The sequence below is a fragment of the Dipteris shenzhenensis genome, chromosome 11, assembly GCF_047967505.1.
Source record: "Dipteris shenzhenensis isolate YYH24624 ecotype China chromosome 11, Dip_SZ_1.0, whole genome shotgun sequence".
Classification (NCBI taxonomy): domain Eukaryota; kingdom Viridiplantae; phylum Streptophyta; class Polypodiopsida; order Gleicheniales; family Dipteridaceae; genus Dipteris; species Dipteris shenzhenensis.
The window spans coordinates 30,744,482-30,754,656 of NC_141606.1; positions in this window are offsets into that span (position 1 = coordinate 30,744,482).

Consider the following 10,175-nt stretch of genomic DNA (forward strand, 5'->3'; position numbering starts at 1 on the left):
GTAGTCCTCAAGGGTAGGATTAGCAAGGGAGGGGAAAAAGCTGGGTGTGAGGGGCTCGTAAGTTTGTGACTGTTGGGTAAGTTGAAAATGGTGAGAGGCATGAGCAAAGAGACGATGGAGGGAATAGATGTTTGGATGGAGCTCGGGGAAGGTTAAGAGGGTGGTAGCAGCAAGGGGAAGTGAGGTTATGATGTTGGCAGAAAGAGTGGTTAGATATGGGAAGTTGATTCAAGTTTGTGTTACAACTTTGTGTTACAACTTCTACATGTAGAGAGAGAATGTGTTACAACTTTGTGATACAACTTTGTGTTACAACTTTGTGATACGACTTTGTGTTGCATACAGAGAGAGAAGCTCTCCAACTTGTATAAATACCCCATAATGGAATGAAGCCCACACTCTTTGGGGAATTGTGTTGAGTCTACTTTGGTATTCCAAGCATTTGTCTCAAGTGTCCATGCTTTCTTGCACTGCACGTCCAAAAGCATGTCCTAACCTTGCAACCCTTCTCCCCTCTCCTCCAACCCTGCAACCCACCCTCTCCCTCTCCTCCTCCCTCCTCCTCCTTCCTCCTTCTCCTCCTCCTCCCTCCTCCTCCTCCTCCTCCTCCTCCCTCCTCCTCCTACTCTCTCCTCTCCTCCCCCTCCCTCCTCCTCTTCCCTCCTCCTCCTTCCTCCTCTCTCTTCTTTCACCCATGATCTTACACCTTCTTCCTCTCCCACTCCTATGCTTTCTTAAACCCTTAAACTCCATGATCTACGAGGGAGACGAGTTCTCCACCATGTACTCTACTCTGAACCTTGGATCCTCCTTCTAACCCTGGACTCCTTCTAAACCTTGGAACCTCATTCTGAACCCTGGAACCTCCTTCTGAACCCTGGAACTCCTCCTAAACCCTGGAACCTCTTTCTGAACCCTTAAACTCCTCCTAAACCCTACAACCCCCAATGAAGGCGAAAGCCTTCATTACCCCAACAACGATGGTTTACGTGCCTTTTACACATGCTTGCACTTTGTTTGCTTACCACACTTAAGCCTACGTCTCTCACCGGAACACGACTCGAGGTCCTAAGCTACACATATAGTACAACGACAATCCCAACATATCTGTAGGTGACAAAAAGCCTCGGAATCCTACAACATAGAATACCCAGTTCTTCCTATGAAAGTAGTAGGAAAGAGTCAACACTACCCTTCTTCTTCCCTTTTGCTATCAAGTGACCTTTATTTTTCATATCCTCAACAAAGCATCCATGAGGATTAAATCTGACCTGCAAGCCTTGCTCAACCATTTGACCAGTAGAAACCAGGTTCTTGGTGATATTCGAGACATGAAATACATCAGACAGGTATTTCTTTTTTCCATCCTACATAGACAAAGGAATTTTACCAATATGCACAATAGGATGTGCATCATCACCAATCTCCACAACTCTTGGTCTTTCCATTTTCCTTGTATCCTGCATCCATTCTACATGACCTATCATGTGGTTTGACACACCTGAGTCAACATACCACAAATCATTGCTTTCTTATGCACTTATCATAGAATTGGTCATGTGCTGCACCATAAATAGATGCTCATTTCTGTCATCACCCTGTCTACTAGAGGATGCATAATTGCCTTGCTGTAATTTTTCAGTCATGATGTCATTCTACTTTTTATAGCAGTCTTTAACCATATGACCCATTTTACCACAGTAGTAGCATTCAACATTGTTGTTTGCATTTTGGCCTCTGCCATCCACCACGACCTCTTTGGCTCCCCCTGCCTCTAAAGTTACCACATCCTCCTTCATAGGACTAGTTTTCTTGAATTTGCTGCATATTCTGATTTCTGCCATGGCCTCCAAATTAGCCTACTCTACTTCTTCCAGCATTTGAGTAGAAGACAACTTCTTTTGAAGTTCCTCCTAAAGAAGATGCACCACCATTTCTCTGCTCTTTAGAAATTAGAAGAGCAATCAACTCCTCAAAATCAAGAAAATTCTCACAAATGGCAATGGATGTCCGGAATTGTGCATAATCCTTTCCTAGACCATTCAAGGTCACAGAAACTAAATCATCATCTTCCACTAGCGACCCAATAGAAGCAAGTGCATCTGCAATCTTCTTCACCTTCATGTGGTCGTCTTTGATTCTCATATTTTCTCTCTGCACATTATGCAACTCCTGCTTGAGTTGCATTTTCCTGGCTTGTGTATTTGTGCTATACATTTTTGTCAAAGTATCCCATGCCTCCTTTGGCGTGCTTGCATCTTGAATATGCACAATCATAGAATCTGAAATGCTGATAAACAGCCAATATATAACTTTTTTAGCTCTCTCATGCCAACCTTTAAATGCTTGCAACTCCTGTTGATTGGGAACATTAGGAATAACTGGCTCTTATTTAGCTCCACTAATGAACTCCCAATAGCCTTTTCCCTTAAGGAAATTCGTCATTCTAAACTTCCAAGACACTTTCCTGAGTGCCTACGGAAAACTTGCGCCACCAAAATGGGCCTCGAAATGGCCTTGAATCAAAAAAATAATTTCGCCAAGGGATTTGCCCAGTCGCGTAGCATATACTGCCCTCTCACCACACCATGAAGGGCATCCCAATCTGAGACAATGCACTCTTGCACTTTCCAGCTGTGCTACCTGCAGAGATTTGCTCCCAAACTCGAAAAAAAAGGAAAGCAACACTGATAGGAGTAAGGCTCTTGTCAAGAACTTGTAAAAGCCAACTGATAGCTGGCTGTGAGTCGAAGCAGAGTGCGAGGTCCCATCTATGGTTCTTGGGCATCAAAGCAATCATTTTGGTAACAAAGTTTTCTTCTGGTCCTACAATAGGTTCTCTACGAGTTCATGATTTTTCTACATTTAAGTGATTTATTGTATTTTTGGTGGTTGCATATATTAGTTGGTAGTTCTTGGTACATGATGTTTTCTGGTTGCGGTGATTTCAGTTGATGGTGGGGTGTTGTTCCTTCTTGACGTGGTTGTAAACGTGACTGTTGTTTTGGCTATAAAGGCATTCATTGGTTTGCTCTACCATCTCTTCAATGTAAAATCATTTTCTTGTTCCTTATATGACTGATGAGGGAATCTATGATACTTATGTTCGAATATCCCCATAATTTGTAAGCAAGAGGAGTGCATGGGTGAGTTGTAGCATGTGAGGAGCCAATGAGATGTGAGTGTGGATTTGGGATGAGGACCTCCTCCCGACTCCACACAACTCACATCTCATTGACTTCTCACATGCTTATCCCAAAACCACTCACCCATGCACTCCTCTTGCTTAAAATTGTGTGTTGATATGCTAACATCATGGGGACATTCTAACATCTTAAACACATGATCAATGAACTGCCAATCAACTTGTGATGTTGAATATCGCATCTTAGTAAATATGGAATGGGCTTGTTTTGTCAACACAAAGATGTTATCCCATCCTCTATCTATAGAAGGCTGCAATCCCGTGATGAAATACATTTCTACATGTGTCCATTTTCCCTATAAGATGGATAATGTCTACAACAAACCAACTGGTAATTTGCTATCCATTTTATTTTTATTTAATAGCAAACATTCAGCAACATGTGACTATATTTCTCCATAGACCTTCCCAAAAGAAACTCTGCCTTACCCTCTTATACATCGTCATGACACATGTATGTCTTGCCACCTCAACAACAATTGCATATATTGCGAATTTGGAACCATGTCAATTTTGCCCTAGAACAACCACCACCTTTTATGCAATTTAATGTTGAGATGATATTGGCATGATGGCTCTTGCAATTTTAAAAAGATCGCTACTACTGACTTTGAATTCTATATGTACTCTTCTTGAATGCCATGTATTTAATCCTGACAAATGGTAGAAACTATAGATACCTTACAAGCCCACATCTTGGACAAGACATTTGCAACCACACCTCTTTTTCCCTTCCTATATGCAATGTCAAAATCACAAGCCAGCACTAAAGCCAACCATTTCTTTTGCTTGGTTGACAAGTTTGTTTGCATAAGGAAAAATCTGAGTGTCTTATGATTAGTTTTGGCCTTGATATTGCTCTCATATAGGTAGTGATGCCACGTTTTAAAGGCATGTAGGATGGCCAACATTTTCTGCTCATAAACATGGTAGTCAAGCTCTTTGGCATCAAATTTTCTACTTTCAAAAGCTATTACACCATTCTCTTGCCTTAAAACAATCCCCCAAGCCTTCAAGAGGTCTATAAGACATGCTACCCTCTTCGCAAATTTTTTAATATATCATTGTAGAAGGAAAGCAAGACCCGAAAAATTTGAGATAATGCATAAACTCTGCTAAGTATTGCTCTAGTACTAGCGGGGTTACAATGGCCATCGGGCAAGGATGCTCTGATACCATGACAAAATATGAAGAGGGGAGAGGAGAAGAGTGGAGATGAGGAGAGATGGCACAGTTAGAGAGCACACCACAAATGACTAACTATACACTAGATTTAGTTGAAAATGTAAGATATATACAAACCCATTTAGGGTTACGGTTAGGGCATCTAACACTTTCCTTTATAGCACTCTATATGTGTTAGTGCTATGCACATGTAATCACATGATGTTGAGCGTGGTCTCTCTCTCTCTCTCTCTCTCTCTCTCTCTCTCTCTCTCTCTCTCTCTTAAAACTCTACCCATGTGGTTGGCCTTTGTGGAGAGTCCCTCATGTACTGCCACCAGGTGTGAGCATAATCATGCACATGCATCCTAACAAATGCAATGCACTCCTCATCTTCTTCCAGCTTCGTGGGCCATTCCTCAAGCTCATTGTGTAGCACAAGCTTACATCATAGAACATCAATGTAGAAGAGTTTGTAGCACACATCATCATTATAAGCTTGGTGCTAGTGGAGTTGATGGGTACATCTAATCCCTATGGCATCTTTTGCTGATGACGACGATCGCATAAAGTATGATTGTTGATGATAAATTTGGACTTAGCATTCAAGCAATACCATTGGGGGAAAACATGATGATGATTTGAGAAGCACATCTAAACAATCTTCAGCTATTTTGCAGCAAGTGCATCTGGCTACTACCGAATTAGGTACCGAATTAGGCTTCACACATCTGGCAATCACCTTCAACGATTGAGTGGTAGTTGCAAGAATCATTGACACCTTTGATCTAAGTGTTAATGCTATGCTGAGTGACAAAAGCAACAAGGTTGCATGCTCAACAAGAGGCATGTGCATGTGTTTGTGCAAGTGCTCTACTATGAGCAAATGGGGTTGAAGAGGCAGCAAGGTGCTATCACTGAAGTCCATGTTTTTCTTGAAGAAAAGGGAAGCTGCCAAGAGGGAGGCTCTAATACCAATAGAAAAGGAATAGGGGAAGATTAGAGAGAGGTAGAAGGAGATGGAGCAAGAGATGGGGAAGAGGGAGAGGGAGAGAGATTGGGAGAAAGAGAGAGTGTGTGTAGGCAAGGATACTATTAGATGTCACATCAAAAGTGCTACATGAGTGTTGGGTTTGGACTTATATAGTCCCCTCCACTATTCCCTCTAAATCTCACTAAAGTATGTCTAAATTAGCCCCTTTTTCTCCTTCATTACATACAACATCCCTACCTATAGAGGATCCATGATAGCATCCACCATGATCGCCATGATGTAGATGCAATGCAGCCATTAGGCAACCACTTAATCCAAATGTTGTAGCTCTAAGAGTTGAGGGAAGTAGATCATGAGGCTTGGGAGGCCAAATAAGAATGGATCAACATCTCTTGTTTTCTTCTAGAATCCTTCTATCCCAGATCAATGAGAACCTGATATCCCATTTCCATTCAGCATCAACAAGATTCCATCTAGCATTGAGAGTGGAAACAACCTCTTCAATGTCCTCATAAGATGGTAGATGTGGGTAGAAAAGATGAGCTGCCAACCTAGTTGAACTCTCTAGTGAAGTTTAAGACCTTGCCCCCTTTCCAGTTAATGTCTCCGGGGCCCTGTAGGGTCTGAAAAATTTAAGGTTTCTAAGCAGGAGGTTAGCCCAATCACTATCAAGGGAGGTGATAGCTTTTATTACCCACATGGCCGCAAGGTTGTAGGCTGCCAACTAGATATTAATTACCCCCAACCCTCCTTCCTTTTGGGGTCTAGAACAAAAGGACCATTTAACCTTTGATATTCTGCTTCTTGTATCACACCCCCCCCATAAGAAGGATCTACATACTCTGATGAACTTTTCTAAGCTTTCTTTAGAGGGGCACCAATAGGAGAGATAAAAAATAGCTATTGGGTAAATGAAATACTTTAGAACAACTCTCCTCCCTGCAAGATTTGCCTGTAGACCTCTGAGTATGTCTTTTTTTTTTTCTGTCTAGGAACCACTCCCATCTGTCCTTCATTTTAACTTTAAAGCCCATAGGTATACCCAACAGCCTGAAGATTTGACCATGTGGAATTCTTTTGCATCCCATTTGATCTAGAAGCATTTGAGAGCCACTTGTTAGTAGGGCATATTGTTGTTATGTGGTTTATTTTAGAACCAGATGCCATACAAAATATGTCCATACAATCCATAGCCCTTTGAATTTCTGCATCTGTATTTCTTATAGTGAGAGTGGTGTCATCTACAAATTGCTAATTCACTAGATGTTTTCCTGAGGGGAGCTCAATACCTCTAATTTCACCACTTGCCACTTGGTCTTTTATTAGCCATCCCAAAGCATTAGCAGAGCATAGTTATGGCAAATAATAGAGGGGCCAAAGGGCACCCTTGTCCTATTGATCTCTTTAGCAAGAAACTTTGAGACATTTCTCCATTCACACAAACCTTTGCTAATGCATTGGATAGTAGTAGGGCAACAAAGGAGGTGAAATTCGTCTCCAGCCCTTGACTATTGAGGGATTGCAGAAGAAAATCCCAACTAAGCCTGTCATAGGCTTTGTCAAAGTCAATCTTTATTAGACAAACCTCTTGTTTACTCTCCTTAGCATGTGTGCATCCTTCCCATAGATTGATGATTACCTCCAAATGGTGCCTGTTTTTTATAAAACCTTTCTGTTCTTGTAGAATCTAGTTATTTATCTTACTTCCCAATCTCAATGCAAGAGCTTTGGCATAGATCTTGTAAGAACAATTTAATATGGCTAGAGGTCTCCAATTTTCTAAAACTATCCTGTCTCCATCTTTTCGGATGAGTTTTATAACACCTTCATTTAAGTGGTTGGGTAAAGAGCCAAGTTCAACACTCTCTCTCCAAACTGCCATTAGAGAAGGGCCCATTGTGTCCTAGAAAAACTTGTAAAATTCTACTGGAAGACCATCTTCCTCTGGAGTTTTGCCCTCATCCATAGAGAAGGCTGCCTCTTTTAGTTCCTACAAAGAAAGGTCATTTTCTAGTTGCATTCTGTCCAAGCTAGAAACTTTACATTGTTTGACTGTTTGGCATTTGTCTCTAGCCTCCAGAACCTTATCATCACTTGTGTCAACTATACTTAGTAAATTCTTGAAATGACTGACAATAATCTCCACATTTTCATCTTTTGTTACCATATTCCTTCTACAAAAGAGGGATTTCCTCTTGGTTTCTCTTTTTTCTGATCCTCATGAAATTATCTTTGGTTGGTCTATCAACTTTTCCTACCCACCATTCCTTGATATATATTTTAGCATTATAGATCTTGATTTGTTCCTGGATTCTGACTTCCTTTTCTTTTTCAAAAAGTTGTTGCTAGGCATTGCTATCCTTAATTCTCGCCCTTTGTTCAAGTAGTTCTAGCTCAATCTTTAACTTATCCATCCTCCTTGCCTTGATGGCAGATCTACTCTTTCTGGCCTCTTTTAAAATTGCTTGCACACTTGCTACAGCATCTTGCCATCCCTGAGAGCAAGAATCTACAACAAAGAAAGCTAGATTCCATCTCTCAATAATCTATTTTCGCACAATCTGGAGCTTGAATAGAGAGGGGTCTACTTTAAACCAGGAATTACCTTTTTTTCCATTTCCCAAGTCAATCCAAGCTCGCACTAGCTTATGATCTGAAAGAGTGAGAGAGGAAAAGGTTCTTTTCTTGAATTCCAAAGCTTGATCTACTAGAGATTGGGCAACATAAACTCTGTCCAACCTTGCTTCTCTTCTTAGATCACCTATTTGTCTATTGCACCAAGTGTATATGCTAGGTAACCCTGTGTCAATCACTTGAAGGTTTTCCTTGAGGTCTTCCCAAAGTTGAAGTTCAGGGCCTCTAAGTACAAACCCTTTTTGTAACCACCTGTCCTTTGGGCTCTCAACCATATTGAAATCCCCTAGAATAATAACACAGTCACTACCCAGGTTCATCATTGCATCCCAAGTGGCTCTTCTGTCCATTTGATTATTATTCAGCTTATTATGAGGTAGCATAATAAATGTGCCTTACTTTCGTATATATTGGCATTAGGCCTTATACTTACTATAGGATTGAGATAAGCATGGAGAATATACAAATTAGTGACTACAATGATATATTAGAAGCTACTATACTGATTTAAGAGCCCATAAAATCACCATTGAAATGATTAGATCATATTTTATAGTTTTTCTTTTGTGTTAAACATTACGAAAAGTTTGGACTAAAAAAGGGACCCTTAAGAGAGTTCTTATTGTGGAGATATGGCAAGATAAAGCAAGGTGAAGGATCGAGCCTCTACATCAGCATCCACCTCCTTAACAACCACTTCATAGGCTCTTTCCATGACCGGGAAATCAAATCTAAAGTGTACCTTTTGCAAGAAGAAGGGGCACACCAAATCCTGATGCTTCAACAAGGATCCATCAAGAAACAAGTGTGGCAAGTGCAAGACCATCAACCATCTCACCCGTAAGTGACTTGAAGTAGTTCATCCAAAGAAGGAGGCAGCTATGCTCAAGCCACTTCTCCAAAGCTACTTGAAGGGCTTCTTTGAGCCTATGTTTTCTTGTAACCCTATGGTAAAAACATCTTGTATGGAAATTGCTCTCTCTATAAAGGCATAGTCTATAAAGAGTCGGGAGTGTAAGTTCAATGCAAAGTTGCATTGAGGGGGCATGTTAAAATATCCTTCTCAAAGGAACCATTCCTAAGGAGAGCTTTCTTGCATGGGGATTTGCATGAGGAAATTTACATGGTGCAGCCGGAAGGCTTTGAAGAAAAGGGCAAAGAGCATTTAGTTTGCAAGCTAAAGAAGAGTCTCTATGGTCTTAAGCAAGCGCCTAGAGAATGGTATCAGAAGTTTGATGCTTTCATTCGGTCCCAGGGTTTTAGAAGGAGTGAAATTGATCATTGCCTCTACACTAAAAGGGCTAAGGATAATAGCCTGATAATCTTGGCACTATATGTGGATGATATGCTATTGGCTAGCAAGAATACTTATGAGCTAGATGCATTCAAGGCCAAGTTGCATGAGGCCTTTGATATGAAGGATTTGGGACTTCCAGGTCATATTCTTGGTATGCGCATCACGCGTGATCGTAGTAGGAAACTCCTTTGGCTTTCACAAAAAGAGTATGTTACAAAAGTATTGCAGCGTTTCAATATGGAGGGGGGGAAGGCAGTGAGTACTCCATTGCCTCCATATGTGAAACTGAGTCATCTAGATAGTCCCAAATTAGATGAGGAAAGGGCCATGATGGCCAAGGTTCCTTATGCATTAGCAGTTGGGAGTCTTATGTATGCTATGATTGCTACTAGACCAGACATTGCATTTGCAGTGGGAGTTGTTAGCCGGTATATGGCTAATCTAGGAAAGAGGCATTGGGAGGCAGTTAAGTGCATCATGAGGTACATGAAGGGTACCAAGGAGATGTGCATCTGCTTTGGTAAAGGAGACATGCGTGTACTTGGGTACACAGATTCAGACTATGCAGGGCATGTGGATAGTAGGAGATCCACTTCTGGTTATGTATTCACCTTTGCAGGTGGTGCAGTGTCGTCGATGTCTCGCACACAGAAGTGCGTTGCTTTGTCTACCACAGAGGCTAAGTATGTTGCAGCCACAAAGGGTTGCAAGGAGGCTATATGGCTTGATCGGCTAGTGGGAGATTTGGGGATTCATACATGTGTACCAACATTGCATAGTGATTCCATGAGTGCTATTCAGCTAGCATGGAATCCGGTCTTTCATGCAAAGACCAAACACATTGAGGTCAAGTACCATTTCATCAAGGAGGTACTTGAGGA